General features: G+C 37.0%; 1 pseudogene across 1 annotated transcript; it reads left to right on the top strand.

The window, feature by feature from the left end:
* Positions 1-1,193: 1,193 nt before the first annotated feature.
* Positions 1,194-2,456, top strand: LOC105505773 (annotated as a pseudogene). The gene has a single exon (XR_001000799.1). The product of XR_001000799.1 is annotated as a UV excision repair protein RAD23 homolog B pseudogene (transcript).
* Positions 2,457-17,484: the final 15,028 nt, after the last annotated feature.

The following is a 17,484-nucleotide window of genomic DNA, read 5'->3' on the forward strand; positions in this document are numbered from 1 at the left end:
TAAGTGATTCTCCTGCCTGAGCTTCCCAAGTAGCTGGGATTACAGGCACACGCCACTGGGCTTGGCTAATTTTTATATTTTTAGTAGAGATGGGGTTTCACCATGTTGGCTAGGCTAGTCTCAAACTCCTGACCTCAAGGGATCTGCCTGCCTTGGCCTCCCAAAGTGCTGGGATTACAGAAGTATTCTTTTATTACACATTTTTCTAATATATATGTCATGATCACTACCAAATACACATGAAGCTCAAAGATGGACAGTTTTTTTTAAGCAAGGACATCTGAATAGGTAGAAACATGTTGTTATGATGTGGGTGAATTTTCACACAGAAAATACAAGTATGCAGAAGTCAAATGTATTTTTAGTAAACAACTTGAATTTCCATCCTTACCTGCAAACTGCTTGTTGGGCAACAGCTTAATATTGCTCTTCTTAAGTTAATTCAGTCACTTCAGGACATAAACTTGGTAGATTTAGAATTTAAGCTCTGTCAACTTAAGGAGAGCATAGTTTTATTCTTCTTTTGCTCTTTAGGATTATATCTAAGTTCTGTGAGGACACGGCATCAGTCTGAAGGCGGATTTTTGTTCTCTGTAATATTGTCACCCCCAAGTCATTAATCAGATCACTACTTCTCCGTATTTTTGTGCTGCTCTTCACTACTAACATTTGTGGTCCAACCGTGATCTCTGGCTGCATCCTTATCCTGTGCATCCTTATCTTCTAAATCCTACAGTCCTTTTGGCTTTGTTGTGCCCTTTCAGCTCTTGGGTACAGAAAGCCTTGGCTATTTTCTTTGTCCCAGGCTCGACTATATGGGCCTCATCAAGCTGCTATGCAAACACATTTGCAGATCAGTTCTTGTTATTCTGTAAGGCCTAAGTGTCCCTGAATTCTGCTCTAGTTATCCAGACACTAGCCTGCCATGAAGTCTATAAGAAATAGATTGGCATAAATAACAAGAATGATAATACAAAGTGTCAGTAAAGATGTGAAATAACTAGAATTCTCACACTTTCCTGGTGGGAATGCAAAATGACTCAATCACATTGGAAACATTTTGGCAGTTTCTTATTAAAATAACTATACATTTATTATACAACTCATAATTTGCATATCTAAGGATTATTCCAAGAGAAATAAAAAGTTATCTAACGAGGCCACAGACCTGCCCCCACCCCCCCACCCCCCAACCAGCAGCCAGCACCCAGCGCAGGCCCCACAGCCGAGCTGCACAGTGGCACCATGCAGGTCACCCTGAAGACCCTCCAGCCGCAGACCTTCAAGATAGACATTGACCTGGAGGAGACAGTGAAAGCACTGAGAGAGAAGATAGAATCTGAAAAGGGGAAAGATGCCTCTCCGGTAGCAGGTCGAAAATTAATTTATGCAGGCAAAATCCTCAATGATGATACTGCTCTCAAAGAATATAAAATTGATGAGAAAATCTTTGTGGTGGTTATGGTTATGGTGACCAAACCCAAAGCAGTGTCAACACCAGCACCAGCTACAACTCAGCAGTCAGCTCCTGCCAGCACTACAGCAGTTACTTCCTCCACAGCAACAACTGTGGCTCAGGATCCAACCTCTGTCCCTGCTTTGGCTCCCACTTTCACACCCGCATTTATCACGCCAGTGTCAGTGACAGTGTCTTCTGAACCTGCACCTGCTAGTGCAACTAAACAAAAGAAACCTGCAGAAAAGCCAGCAGAGACACCAGTGGCTACTAAGCCGACATCAACTGATTGTACATCGGGAGATTCTTCTTGGTCAAACCTTTTCGAAGATGCAACGAGTGCACTCGTGACAGGTCAGCCTTATGAGAATATGGTAACTGAGATCATGCCAATGGGCTATGAATGAGAGCAAGATTGCAGCCCTGAGAGCCAGTTTCAAGAACCCTGACAGGGCAGTGGAGTATCTTTTAATGGGAATCCCTGGAGATAAAGTCAGGTTGTGGTTGACCCCCATCAAGCAGCTAGTACTGGGGTTCCTCAGTCTTCAACACTGGCTGCAGCTGCAGCAACTACGACAGCAACAACAACAAGTTCTGGAACATCCCCTTGAATTTTTATGGAATCAGCCTCAGTTTCAACAGATGAGACAAATTATTCAACAGAATACTTCCCTGCTTCCAGCCTTACTACAGTAGATAGGTCGAGAGAATCCTCAATTACTTCAGCAAATTAGCCAACAAAAGGAGCATTTTATTCAGATGTTAAATGAACCAATTTGAGAAGCTGATGGTCAAGGAGGAGGAGATGGAGGTGGCAGTGGAGGAACTGCAGAACCTGGAAATGGTCCTATGAACTACATTCAAGTAATGCCTCAGAAAAAGAAGCTATAGAAAGGTAGGAATTCCTGAAGGACTTGTGATACAAGCATATTTTGCTTGTGAGAAGAATAAGAATTTGGCTGCCGATTTTCTTCTACAGCAGAACTTTGATGAAGATTGAAAGGGAGTTTTTTATCTCACACTTCGCACCAGTGCGTTACACCCAACTTGTTCACTGGATTGTCTGGGATGACTTGGGCTCGTATCTGCAATACTTGGTATAAGGTAGTAGACTGTTGGGGGTGGGGAGGGAGGGATCTAGGATATAGGACAGGGATAAATACAGTGCATATCTGCTTCAATTAGCAGATGCCGCAACTCCACACAGTATGTAAAATATTATACAACCAAAAATCAGCTTTTGCAGGTCTTTATGTCTTCTGTAAAACAGTAGGTAACTTCTCCTAGGTTTCACTCTTTTTAGTATACTAGATCCAGAAACTCAGTGTAATGCCCTGCTTTATATTTCTTTGACTTAACGTTTCAGAAAGAATCTTAGCTACCTAGAATTTACAGTCTGTTTCATGGCAACACTGGATAATGACTTTGTGAAATTTAAAAGAATTTTGTAGTGACTGTAAATAGAAATGCCAAGTTATTGATAGTTAATTGTTGCTGCTTCAAAAATAAGTATAAAATTTAATGTGTAAGGAAGCCCATTCTTTCATGTTAGATACTTGGGGTGAGAGGGGAGAAAGGAAACTTTTTCTGAAAATGAAAATAATTACTGCTATTTTACAATTTCTTCATCATTGAATGTGAGACCCTTCTAACACGATGTGAGAAGCTGTACAAGTATAGGCAGAGTTGTTTTCCTGTTTACATTTTTTGTTTGTTTTGGGGAAAAATTAGTAGGTGTCTAATTACTGTTTACTTCATTGTTACATTGCAGTAAAAGTTTTAAAACAAAACAAAAGTTATCTGACAAAGACTTGTTTAGAACTGTTCAGGAAACTTTATTCATAATTACCCCCAAATTGAAATAACCTAAATATCAACTGATAAATGGATAAACAAACCGTGCTATAGCTATGTAATGTAATACTACTCAGCAATAAAAAAGAATGAAATGCTGATGCAAGCAATAGTATAGATGGAATCTCAAAACATTAGATTGCGCAAAAGTAGTCAGATCAAAAAAAGTACATACCAAATGATTCCATTTATATAAAACTAGGAAAAACAAGTCTAATTTAAATGGACGGAAAGCAAGCCGTTGACTGTCTGGGGCTGGAGGTGTTGATAGGGTTGGCTGGGAAAAAGGTAGGGAAACTTTCTGGGGTGATGATAATGTTCTATATCTTCATTTGATGATGGTTGCATGAGTTAATAAATTAGCCAAAACTCATCAAAATGTACACTTCAAATGTGTACATTTGGTGTATGTTAATTATATATCAATAGAGTTGATTTTAAAATAAACTAGAAGCTCAAGTTACTTATTTATTCTCTTTGGACTCTTTTGGTCCTCCCATGGGAAAAAAAAATGCATGAATGCCTTTGACTTTTGTGATCAGGAGCAAAGTGGCAGAATCTACACAGGGAAACCTAAGTTAATATCTCCAAATTCCATATGCTTTATTCTGATGAAAGTGAGAGGTGATATGAAGAGAGACCATTTTTCAAGTATAAGATATAATGTAATAGGTCCAAATAGAGACACTCATTAATCTTCCCAATATGCCAGGCAGTGTTAAGTGTTGAGAGTCTATCCAAGAGTAAGACATTTGACTGAATGCATCTGAGTATAGGAACCTTGCCTGTCTGTTCTATGTTGTATTCCCAGTGCCTAGCACTGTATGCTTGCTACATACTTATTGAATTGCTGAATGAAGACATGTTTACTTTTATCATAGATGTTAAAATCTAGTGCAAGTGGCAGGCATAGATTTATTTAATTTTAACAGACAGATAATTGCTGGGTGATGACACATTCAGTGCTATGAGAATAGAGAGGAGGAACAATTAGCCCAAACTGAAGTTTCTGGAAAGGCCTTATGACGGAGATGTATCCATGCTGAGAAGAGTGGATTACACCAAGAGAAAAGGTGTAATATGCCAGACACACAAAATTATAGCCTATATAGGGGCATGGAGATTTGCTAATTCATTCAAGGAATATTTAGTGAACCACTATCGTGTGCTAAGTACTGTTGTGGGAGCAGAAGACTGAAGATGACTAAGAAAATAATCCCTGTCATCATAAATTTTATATGCTAATGGAGGAGGCAGATAAATTTTAAAAATACCTGCTTAATTTAGAATTGTGCTGAAAATAGAGAAATAAAGGTTGTAAAGAGAAAATAAAGCAGAATATTGGCCACAGAAAGTGATGGGGGAGGTGGGTGTTCTATTTTATGTAAGACTGGCACAGAATCTGAAGGAAGGTAAAGAGTGAGCCATGTGCATACGGAGGGGAAGAGCTTTTAAGGCAGAGAGAACAGCCTGTGACAAAGCCATGACTGAGGGCTTGCATGGCATGCTCAAGGAGAAGTAGGGAGGCCCGTGTGGCTGGAGAAGAGTGAGCAAAAGGGACAGAGGAGAGATGAAATATGATGTTCGTGGTGGTAGATGGTGAACCATTGTAAAGAATTTGGATGATACTTAAGAGAAATGAGAAAACATTGGATAAGAAACATGATATGACTGCCATTTAAAAGTATTGCTCTGGACTGGGCATGGTGGCTCACACCTGTAATCCCAGAAATTTGGAAGGCCAAGGCCTTGAACTCCTGGCCTCATGATATCCTTCTGCTTCAGCCTCTGAAAGTTCTGGGATTACAGGTGTGGACCACCATGCCTGGCTTCGGACAACTCTTCTATGTTGACATTTGTGTAGTTCTTCAGCCATCATTGGGGTTTTAAAGTCATAATTAGTACACTGTACAACTGGATATAATGATTTTGGAGTTTCCAGCAAATGGTTGGTAGTGCTGATAATCTGGGAGAAACCAGAAGGGGAAAAATAGAGGCAAGGTTGAAGTCTGAAAAACACCAGTATTTGAGAGCCAGGCAGAGCAGGAAGAGTTCATGAAGGAGATTAAGATGGAGTGGTCAGAAAGAGAAGAGAAGAATCACAGGGAGAGTGGCAATATGTACTACAAAGCCCAGTGAAAGCTGATCCCTCTCTGCTTTCCTAGGACCTTCTATCACTCCCTCTCTAGATCATTCAGACTGAGAAACACTGGTCTCCTTGACAAAAAGCATAACTGATCCTATGTCTGAGCCTTTGCATTTGCAGTTCCCTTTTGTTTTCAGATCATTACAAGATGATCATTATATGATTCATTATAATCCTTCAAGTCTCAGCTCACAAGACATCTCTTCAGAGGAGCCTTTCCTGATATCTCTAAATTAAAATAGGCTTTACATATTATTTTGCTATAGTATAGCATTTTATTTTACTCTCTTCCTAGCACCAGTCACAATCTGAACTTGTTTAATTCATATATTCTTTTTTAAAAATTAAATTTCTGCACTGGATTGTAGACTCAATGCAAGCCAAAACTTTGTCTTTCTTCTTTACATAATTTTTCTCAGGGCCTAGGACCTTACATCCCACATAGTGGGTGGTCAGTAATTATTTATTGAATATTTCAAGTCAAGGAGCAAAGTACAAAGAGAGCTATAAGAAGAATAAATGGAAACAATATCAATACAGGAGAAAAGTCTAACGAAATTAAGAGGTTTCCATTGCATTTGACACAGTCCCTGTCCTCAAACAGCTTTGGTTGATGGCAGTAAGCATAGATCCTGGAAATATACAAGGCATTTCAAAGCAGCATACTGCAATATGATGTAAATGTTATGCAACTGTGGAGGTAGCAAATGAGTGACATTATAAATACTTTTTAATTTACTCCCAGCATAATAGCTCAGAGGTTTTCTCTGCTCTGGTCTTAAGTCACCCCTCATTGCTCTGGGAGTAAGGAAAATGGCACTATTACTGAGCCTTGTTTGAAGCCATGCCATTGGTGCCTGTTGGCTTGCAAATATTTCAGTCATGTCTTTGTTTTTAAGAGGGTGAAGTGCAACAGTTTCAGATTTTATTACTCTAAGGTTTGTGTTGGCTATTGATCATATTTGTCAGTTGTAAAATTTTGATCAGCTTCAGTTTAGAAAGAGATCACTCACAGAAATTTGTGATCATCAATATGAAAGAAAAGGTTTTGCATTGGAAACAGTCACTTGAACATTATTATTCATGTGGATAATAGATTTTGATTACCTATACCTGTCAGTTTTTTATAGAGCTTAACAGATATACCATCTGTCTTTATAAATGATTTAATGTTAAGATCTTGCATATGGTTGACTCTGCATGGGCAGAGGTGGCAGTAGGCAAATCTGATCTTCAACGTCTTTTGCCCTTATAGGTGTCTTTGAAGACATCCATTGCCTTATCCACAGTGATCTCTGTTCACAATGGCTATGACATTGTCCCATCTGGACTGCAGCTGTTAGTCCACTTGAGTCACCATGGAGATATGCCTTATTCCAGTAAGCACAATCACTTTAGGTTCAGTGGTTCTCTTGCTATGTCTGAGCCACACTTAACAAAAGTCAATTTTGTTTTCCTCTGCCACCCTGAGAAGAGGGAAGTTCTGATATTGTTGAAGGCTCTATCTGCCTAAATGCACATAGCAGTCGTTTTTTTTTCTCTTAAGTTTTGCCTCCTTTGGTTCAACCTAGATTCCATAAACTTCTCAGGCAACTGGCCCTTGCCTTGGACTTGGCCTAGAAGCATGGACAATGCCCCTCCCTTGGAGACACACCGAGGTCTAGGTTCGCGTTGCTTTTTTTTTGCTTTGACTTCTGTCAACATGCAGGGAATACTGTTTTCTAAATTGGCCATGGAAACCTAGGGAAAGCTGTGCACTTCATCATATTTTATCCTAAATTGTTTGCTAATGAATCTTATATAGAAGACTCTTTTCTACTCTTTTGCCTCATTGTTTAGACTTCTGAATTCAAAACCCAAGAAGTGCTTACTTTTTTTCTGTTTTATGTTGTCAGATCCCTTTTCTGAAACAATCAGATGAGGACAGCTTAGCTGACTAAGCAGAGAGTACGCCAAAGACATGGTAAGAGACCATTCTGGGTGTGTGGGTGGGGATCACATTGGCTAGTATTTTAACCTTATTATTCCATCTCTCAATTAAATGTCAACTTTTTATTTAAAAATAAGAGTTATAAGTAGCCAAACCATGTAATTTCCATTTCAGTGCCTCATGTTCTCCTATCCATGCATTAACAGAAAGGTTAATAAGAATTGAAAAGGAAAATTAAGGAAGTAAGGCAGCAGAATAGACACTAGGGAACGTTTAATTATTGGATTTTCTCTGATTCCATTACTGAGATGTTCTTTGTGTTCTTGGTACGTATTTGCAATACTAATCTAATCTACCCCTCCCCTGCCCCACAAGAAGAAGTGATGAAGGAGTACGTAAAGTAAATAAGGACCCATATTTGGTAAATTTCGTTCCTAGTCTTTCCAGGTATCTCTCCCCGCTCCAGAGTCTGAAATCTTAACCCTCAATGCATACACATACACACACATACACAGATAAATGTACACATAAACACAGATGCACATATGCTTGGGAGTCATTTTGATTAAGGGACTACTCTTTTGGAGTACAAAAGCTAGTCTTCATCCAATAGTAGTTTGTTTTCAAAAAAGTCTGGATTTGGAGGTTTAAGAGAAGAAGAAAACAAGAAGAAAAAGAAGAAAGAAATGGATTGTGTCAACGTGAATCCAGTTCTACATTCCTGTGGTCTTTGTTTCACTTCCTCCTGTATCTTTAACACAAGAACTAGATTATGCTACACTTGAAAAACTTTGGAAACTGAACTGTAAACAGTACAGAGAATTGATAGAGAGTTAGAAAATGAAGAAAAGTTAAAGGATACCAATTGGAGAATGATGATAAATTGTAGAATAATGGAGAACCTGGAGAATTATGAAAAGTTGTTAGGATTTATTTTTTAGAAGGTGATCTATTTCTACACGGAAGTGCTGGAATTTGTGGTAGAGTTGGGAAAACACCCCCCAGTCCTACAGATCCAGTGTTTAGGTGTAAACACCAACCTCTGAAATTTAAGTTGGTGGCCCTTGAGAGTCATGGAAGAAATTGAGCTATTAGAGTAAATTAGTAATTCCCATGCTACCTATTCAGACCTTAATACTGAGGTATTGTTTTTATTATTATGTTATGGCATGTTGCTTTATAATGCACTTAAATCATCTCTGCCATCAGTGTTTAATGTCTTTAACTATAAGCTCCTTGAGGGCAGTGGTTGTACTATTTATTTCTTAGGATCCTTCTACAATGTTTCATATGTTTGGCTCACGTAAAACACTTGAAGCATGTTAATTAATATTCCTTTAAAGTGAAACTTATGAGCTTTCTTCTCTCCAAGTTATTTCTAATATATATCTTTCTGACTAGTTTGTAAACTTACTGGAGGCGGGGACAAAGCCTTCCACTTAGTTTCATTTTCTCATGCCTAGACGAGTGGTAGACACAGATGGACCCATTAAATACTTGTTGATGGATTGAATGATTGACTAGAAATTTGCTTGAGGTTCTAGTTCTGGGAAATTAAAGCTTTAGTTTGTCTGAACAAACAATCAAATAAACAAAGAAAAATAGAACAGTAAAGTATCTCTAGATGTCCTAATAGTTCTGATAATTTCACTAATACAGGATCTTATATTTATTAGAACTTGTTTGGTTTCTGATAACAGAATTTCTATTCAAAATTGCTTTCCTCAAATAAATGAATGAATGAACAAATGTAACAAAATTAAATTTACCCAGTTACATAACTGACAAGTCTATGAGCACAAGACCAGTTTCATCCGTCTTCTTTACTAGTCTCTGCTTTTCTCCTCATTGCCTTTTTAGTAACACAGACTTTTCTCTCATTTGTGTCTCAGGTTTCCTTCTTACTACTCTAGAAAGTATCAGGGCTGACTTCTGATCACTCCCATGGCTTGACTCAGATCATCTTCATGGGTTTGAATCATTATTCTGGCCAAAAGGTTATAATATTGGCATTATCCAGGTCTGAGTCACATGTTCATCTCAGAATCAGATGGTACGTTCAATTAGACTCAGACTGACATTGGGGAAGGGATATTTCCCCATTACAAAATTGAGGTATTGTTTTCAAAAGAAGGAGTATGGATGTTATATAGGCAAAAGCCACAACTATCTCAGAGATTCTCTTTTTATTTTTTCCCAAAATGGAGTCAATGGCTAAACTGTTGTACTAAAAATATTTTCTTATGTAATAATTCATTTCTTCATTTTATGTTCATCAGCTGTCTTTCACGATACAATATTGATCCAATATAACTACAGATCAACCATCTGTTGATATTGGTATCTGGATATTGTACATTGCATGTATAATTCTCTTGGACTTCCTGATAAATTGGAAATAGCTTTGGGCCCTTCAATCTTGTCCCTACTTTCTCTATCATCTTAGAAGCCTGGGCTGGAAAAAGCTACTAACGTTTGCTTTAATACAGTGTTTCTTAAACCTAACTATGCATCAGAATCACCAGCTGTTATTAGAAAATACTGATATCCAGGCTCCATGCCCAGAGGCTCTTATTTCATTAAACTGTAGAAAGAATCAAGCATTTGAATATTTTTGAAAACACTAGTGAGTCTCATATGCAGACATGGTTGGGAACCTCTGTAAGACTTGCTCCCTTTGCAGTGACTTTAAGGGGCTCTGAATCAGGAAATACAAACAATGAACACAATTATACCTAACGTAGTTTCAGTCTGCGACTATTGACAGCTGCACAGCTCCCTCCAGGTGTACATTTCCCTCTGTCCATCACACCTTTGCAAAACCCAGCAAACAACTGTAATCACAACAGAGAAGTTCACAGAAAGGTTGACACCAAAGATGTGTTTTTCCTTTTGCTCATGTGCTAATTTTCTTTTCACATTTATAAACACTGAGTGGTTTATATTTTTGGCCGGGTTGTGCTTCTGAGTTAATATGCATTGTGAGTGCCAGTTAAGCAAAGTTTTCCCAAGAATTTACCATTGTTTGTGGTTTAGAGGTCACTCAGAATGGCTTAAAGAGTCTACCTGGAGTTTTGATCTTGCATTTTTTGCTTTTCCTACAGAATGCTACTATGTTTTCTTAATTAATTAAATATCTTTCTTTAGGAACGTACAGGGTGTACCATGAACAGTTCTGACATATGATTTAATCTATGTGTGACTACATTTTAAATAAATTGGGGAAGGATTGAATAATGAAGTGGAGCCCATCAATATTGGTACTGAAAATGAGACAGTAAGTTGATACAGAGTGAAATCCACAGAAAATTTAGGAAACCACAGAATGCATGTGATATCTAAGCTTAGATATCACATGTTATGTTTAATTATCTCCCAAATCATTAAAATATTGTGAGAATTTAATTATTCTGGAATTTAAAAATACATATTAAATTTTTTTCCTCTCAGTTGTACTTCAAATCATTATTTTAGGTTTGGAAAATCACAATAACATAAAAATAGAGCAAAGAAGGCGTGTAGAGAAGTAAAATTCAGGAATGATTCTCTGTTTTCACTTCAAAGAGATCACTGTGCTGTTATAGATTGTGAGAGGATTACAGGAAATTAAAGTTCTAGAGTAAATAAAACCATGTTTGAATTTTCCCAGTGTCACAGTTCAAACTCCACAACCTAGCACAGTTGACATTCTAATTGAGTCTATAAATTGAGTCAGCTTTTGGAATTGATGTATAAACTAAAAGATAACTCATGAATTGCTAATTGTGTTTGATTTGAATTTAATTACTTTTGACCAAAGGCATTACAAGATTTACATGGTAAGAAGGAGATACAGTATGGCCTCCAAAATGATTTATGAAAATTAAAATAGAACAAAGATAATGAGGTAGTGAATGTATTAATTGGTAGTTATAGAGATAATATCTTAAAATAACTTACCAGGCCAATAACAATTGTGTCTTTCCTGATGTAGAGACCATTTGATATTTAGCTAGGTTATATACAATAATCTAGCCATGGAAATTAGCAAAATCTGAAGGTATAATGAGAAAAGGAATAAATATGAACATTAATTAAACCTCAGGCCCTGACTTAAAGGAATAATTCTTCTCTTGTTTAAGATACCAATGTGAGATGAATCATTCCACTAAAAATACACACTGTCTGAGAGTTCCAGTTGCTCCACATAGTCACTAGCATTTGGTATTATCAATCTTTGTAATTGTAGACATTTTAGTAGAAGTGTAGTGACATTTCATCATCGTTCTAATTTGCATTTTCCTGATGACTAATGATATTGAGCATTTATTGAGATGCATGTTTATCTTCTTTGAAGAAATATCTGTTCAGATCTTTTGCCTATGTTTTTATTGGATGTTTGAGTTCTTACCATTGACTCATAAAAGTTATTTATGTATTCAAATGCAAATTCTTTTTCACATATATGTATTGTAAATATTTTCTGCCAGTCTGCTGCTTGTCTTTTTGTTTCCTTAGTGCTGTCTTTAGAAGGACAGAAATTTTTAACTTTGATGATGTCCTATATATAATTTTTTTCTTTTATGGCTTGTGCTTTTTGCATCCCCTCTAAAAAATTTTCGCCTATTCTAAGGTTGAAAAGATTTTCGCTTGTAAGCTTTATGGTTAAAACCACTTAAAAAATCTACATGGAAGTTTTTTTTTTTAAATTTAAACCTTAAGTTAAATATGCACTTACCATACAGCATAGGCATTCCACTGGTAGAATGCAAGGCATACCTCTTGGGTCCTTTCATTCTTTTAGCTTTTAGCACCGAAGAGGATGCAAAGGCATAAGAATGATACAACGGACTTTAGGGACTTGGAGGAAAGAGTGGGTGTCGTGGGGGGGTGAGGGATAAAATACAACATATATGATGCAGTGTATACTGTTTGGGTAATGGGTGCACCAGAATCTCACAAGACACCACTAAAGAACTTACTCATGTAACCAAATACCACCTGTACCCCAATAACTTATGGAAAAATAAAATAAAAAAAAAGAAATGAAAACATATGTCCACAGAATGATTTGAACACAAATGTCCACAACCTAAATGGCCATGAACAAATGAATAGATCAACATATATGGTACATACACACAATGCGGCATATGCATACACATCAATACAAAGGAACAAACTACTGATATATGCAACAAGGTGGATTGACCTCAAAACATGATGCCGAGTGAATGGGGCCAGAGAGAAAATAAAAACTGTACAATTCCACCTACATAAAATTCTAGAACAGGAACAGTGAGTAATCATAGTAATAGAAAATAGATCAGTTGTTTCCTGTTCAAGAAGTGGGGGAAGATTTGACTGGGAAGGGGCATAAAGAAACTTTTGGGAATGATGGACATGTCCTCTATCTCAGTTGTGGTGTGGTTACATGGGTGTGTACAATTGTCGAAATTCATAAAACTGTCCACATTTTGATGCACTTTAACGTATGTAAAAACTGGGAAAATTTGATGAAAATGTTATTAAAAATACTGCAGGGTTTGCCAGTAACGGGGTACTTGTTAAAAATCCATATAAATGGATTTTAAAAATGTGATTACTGGTAGAATTTCAAGCTCTTAAATCTCCAAATTCCTACATTATTATTTTTTAAAATAAGATATTTTTCTGAAAGGAAATTTTAAAAATACAGAAAAATTAAAATAATAAAAAAATTACTCCTGTATCAACACTGAAACCCAATTTTTTCTCTATATTTTTTATTTTTCTTTTTACAGCTTTAGTCCCATTATTTATATAATATTGTAGTCTACTTTCTTCATTGAACATTGTATTTTAAGGATTTTTCCAAAGAATGAAATTCTTATGGTTTGTGCACAGTTTTTACTATGTGATTTTCACTGTACACAATATTCAGAGAATAAATACCATAAATTATTCACAATTATCTCCTACTTTTAAACACTTTTCTTTCTTGTTTGCTCTTGTATTTTTCCCTTATCTCATGCTGTGTTGATTAGCATACAACGTCTTCCACATTGAGGATTATTTACTTAGGATAGATTCCCAAACACCTTGATCAAAGGGTAATACAGTCAACATTATTACTTGTAACAAAAAGATTAAAACTGCTTCTTCTGCATGGCTTTTCTGTTAGTTTTCTATTCTAGGAAATCTTTCATTCTTTTAGCTTTCCAATTAATGATTGTTTTTTTGAGGCAGGGAGCAAAAGAGAAAGAGGATTTTCACCTACTCTCTGAATGTACTGCATTGCCTGAATTAGCCTCATCTATCTGTCAAAGTGCCCAGAAACCATGATGATAGGAGCTGTGGAAATAGATATCTAGCATATGGGAACCTGCTTATAATTTCTTGCTCACAGCATTTATCCCACATACAGCATTTATCTTTAAAAGAGCAAGACTAATGAACCCGTATGTATTGTTTTCTACTTATAGCACATCCTCGTTTGAAATACATCCCATGAAAAATAAAACTCTGCTAATGAGTAAGGAATTGCAACGTTTTATAGTGAGTAGTGTCATAATACCTTGGTGTAATTCTTGCTTTTGCCGCTGACCTTATTGAGTTTTGAATTCTCTTTTTTTTTTTTTTTTAGTTAGAGAGAAAACTTATTGTCCATAAAATTCTTTGATCATCTCTGACCTAGGATACTATGTAAGTACACCTTTCATTAAAAATTAATCATGCTTCAAGCATATTGAGATTGGACAAACAGATTACTGAGGAGGTGTCCATTTGGGGCAGTTATTTTTGCATTAACAAAGGATTCGCAGTAGTATTCCCAGAAATGTTGTGAATTGCAACTCTGGCATGGTTTACAAAAATTCAGATTGTGATAGACTCATTCAGGAATACATCTGTTACTAAGTGATAGGCAATATAAAATAGAGGTTAAGCTCTGTCATTTAAAACCTGTATATTTGGGGGCAAGTTACATGGTCTCTCTAAATCGGAATTTCATCCTTTATGAAATGGACAATGAGGCAACTTTCCTCACAGTTTGTTGTAAAGTTTAAATGAGATAATGCATATACAATACATGCCTCATATATTGTGGATACTCAGTAAGAGACATGATTGTGGCTGTGTTTACAGAAAATGCAATAACTAGGAATAATTCCATCATACCTCACAATTCTACTTGTTCTTTTCTCATTCTCCATTCTTTGAACTCTTATCCCTGGACAACTTTGGTACAGCCATCCACTTCCCTCATTTTCAAATCTTGACCTCTCTTTTGGGAGATAAATAGTCCTACAGCCTCATATTCTCCAATAAAATGTACACCACCACATGGATTAAAACCTGGATGTCCTCTCAGGACCTCATTACTCGGCAACCCTTTCACTCTCTCTTCTTTTCTTAGCACATTCTACCCTTCACAGCCGGGAGGGGACATCATGTCCCCCTCTACTCTATGCTGTCTTTAGATCAAAGTTTCCCTTCTTCCTCCTATGCTGCATCTTTGAGGCTCAATCCTTCTAGATAGATCATCATCTTTTTCCCATGGTGATCATTTACAGATATTTTCCTAGTCATTTTCCCTCTTTCACTAACTTTTGGCCTCTGTATTTTTTTTTTTATTTTTTTGAGATGGAGTCTCAGTTTTGAGATGGAGTCTCGATGTGTCGCCCAGGCTGGAATGCAGTGGCGCGATCTCAGTTCACTGCAACCTCTGCCTCCCAGGTTCAAGCAATTCTCCTGCCTCAGCTTCCCAAGTATCTGGGATTACAGGTGCATGACACCATGCCCAGCTAATTTTTGTATTTTTAGTAGAGATGGGGTTTCACCATGTTGGCCAGGCTCATCTCGAACTCCTGACCTCAGGTGATCTGCCTGCCTGGGCCTCCCAAGTGCTGGGATTACAGCCACCTTGCCTGGCCTGGCCTCGGTATCTTTATTTCCTTTATTTCCTGTCATCATTCTTGGGAACTTGGCTTCTCAGCTTCTTCACTTCTCTTTGCAATGACCTTTCCATCTCCACCCACTCCAAAATCTCAAATGCATGTATTCTTCTCTCCAACCACAACTTCCCATAATTCTGGTACTTCCTACTTCATGGCAGTAAATCCATTGATCCTGTTGCTTACTCATAATCCTTCAACTCATTTATCTTATCACTTTCCTTCCTTTCTAGCTTAGATTTCATGATTCATTAACTTAATTTCTCCCTACCAAATATTCAAATGCTCTTGCCCTGTATCCTTCTGCTGTATAAACTTTGTAAAATTCTAATCTTGGTTTGACTTTTCTCGCCCTTTCCATATCTGCTCATGAAGAAGGGAGCAGATATAGCTTATTCCTCTAGCTGAGGAATAAACCAAAACATCAGAGACCTCAAATGGCATCTGAACATTACTCTATAATTCTACATTAAAAATTAGTCAGTATTTTAAAATTTGTTTTACTCTCATTTCTTTCCCTCTCATTTTAGCTAATAATCTAGTGTCATTATGAACATAGAAACTATAAGATGGAAACTTTGTTACTTTCTTCATCACCAAAATTGGTGATCCAAAGCTGTCTGCAAGGGTACTTATCTCTTTCTTTCTTACTATTAAAATGAAGGAAATATGCCTTCCCCTTTCAAGTGTTGGTACCTGCATGCATACTCCAGATCTCATCCCTTATCACTTCTCATTTTCTTAAAGTCTTTGCACAGTTGCTCATTCTCTGTCCCCACTTCATCATCAATCTTTATCTTCCTAAATGATCTTTCCCGTAACACAAAAATGCTTTATTATCTCCCATCTCCACAATTCCTTGACTCTGGAACTCCTGCTATTACCCCATTGTCCCCACCTTTTCACAGCCTGGCTTCCCAAGAGTGGCTTGCAAACACTACTTTTACATTTTTACGGAATTCACTCTTCAACAAGTTCTAGAATGACTTCTACTCCTGCCACTTCACAAAAACTGCTTTTGTAAGACCATCAACAACCTTCATGGTACCAATTTCAAAGGTCAATTTTCTGACCTTATCTTTATTGGCCATCTAACGGCATCTAGTGATATCTTTAAGAAAATAAGACCCAATTCTGTAAAATTGGCCGATGCAAAGAATCTCCAAATGGGAGAGAGGTGGTTGTGCCTGTAAACTTCTCTCCATTCCCAAGATGCATATTTATTTCCCTTGGGAGACCTCCCAGTAACCATATGCCACACAGAAGCCCCTGTTCCTTCTCTTCTCTAACTTCTAGTTCAAATGTGATGGACTTATCTCTCAGTACTCTTAATTCAGATGTAGACGTAGGCTCTTCTTTAAGATCTCTCAGCACAGTGGGAACAAGTAAACAAACTTACCTAAAAGCTCAGGAATAACAAAAGAAAATAAATCCGGGAAGAATTTGGCAAGCCAATATTCTGGTCTACAGGCATCGCTCATTCATCTGCAGTGTAGGGCTCCCAAAGTGCTCATCCTTAAAGAATGGTTTGTGATCTGTTACACATGAGGGGTCTCCTTTGGGCAGAAAATGACCCTCAAAACACAAATTCTTTTTTTAATTCTCAGGGGTAAACAATGTGTCATTTAATAAACTTTCATTTTTATATGTGATCAAGAACTATTTACAAATAACCTATTGAGTTATTAAATATTAGATCAACTAACTTGGTTGGGTTGTTCATTTGGTATTAAATAAAATTAATTATAAGTTTATATTCATAAAATAAAATGACTGGATTCCGTCAAGGGATTTATTCTACGAATAAGTCTGTGGGCCGTATATTTGGCAGCACTGCAAAGCTCCATCTGATAATTGCAATATTATTATTGTAATAATAATTATTAAATAATTACAGTACTATTATTAAATGTACATAAATGTACATAGAAGAGAAAGGGGGATTTGGCTTGCCTACGAGGATATCTGTGCAAAGCAGTAGAGAGCCACTGTGCCATTTTTGTCTAATTTTGATAGATATCACCTTAGCAGCACCTCCCAGAAACCAATTTTCTCTCAAAGCTAGATTAAAGGAACCGTCCTCAGAATAAAAGCTTCAACTTGATAGTTCGATGTTAGAGTGAAAGGGAACTCCTATATTTTTGAGGGGAAACCTTGTTGTTTTGGGCTAATACTTTAAGAACTC

Source organism: Colobus angolensis, unplaced genomic scaffold (assembly GCF_000951035.1).
Source record: "Colobus angolensis palliatus isolate OR3802 unplaced genomic scaffold, Cang.pa_1.0 Scaffold129, whole genome shotgun sequence".
NCBI classification, from domain to species: Eukaryota; Metazoa; Chordata; class Mammalia; order Primates; family Cercopithecidae; genus Colobus; species Colobus angolensis.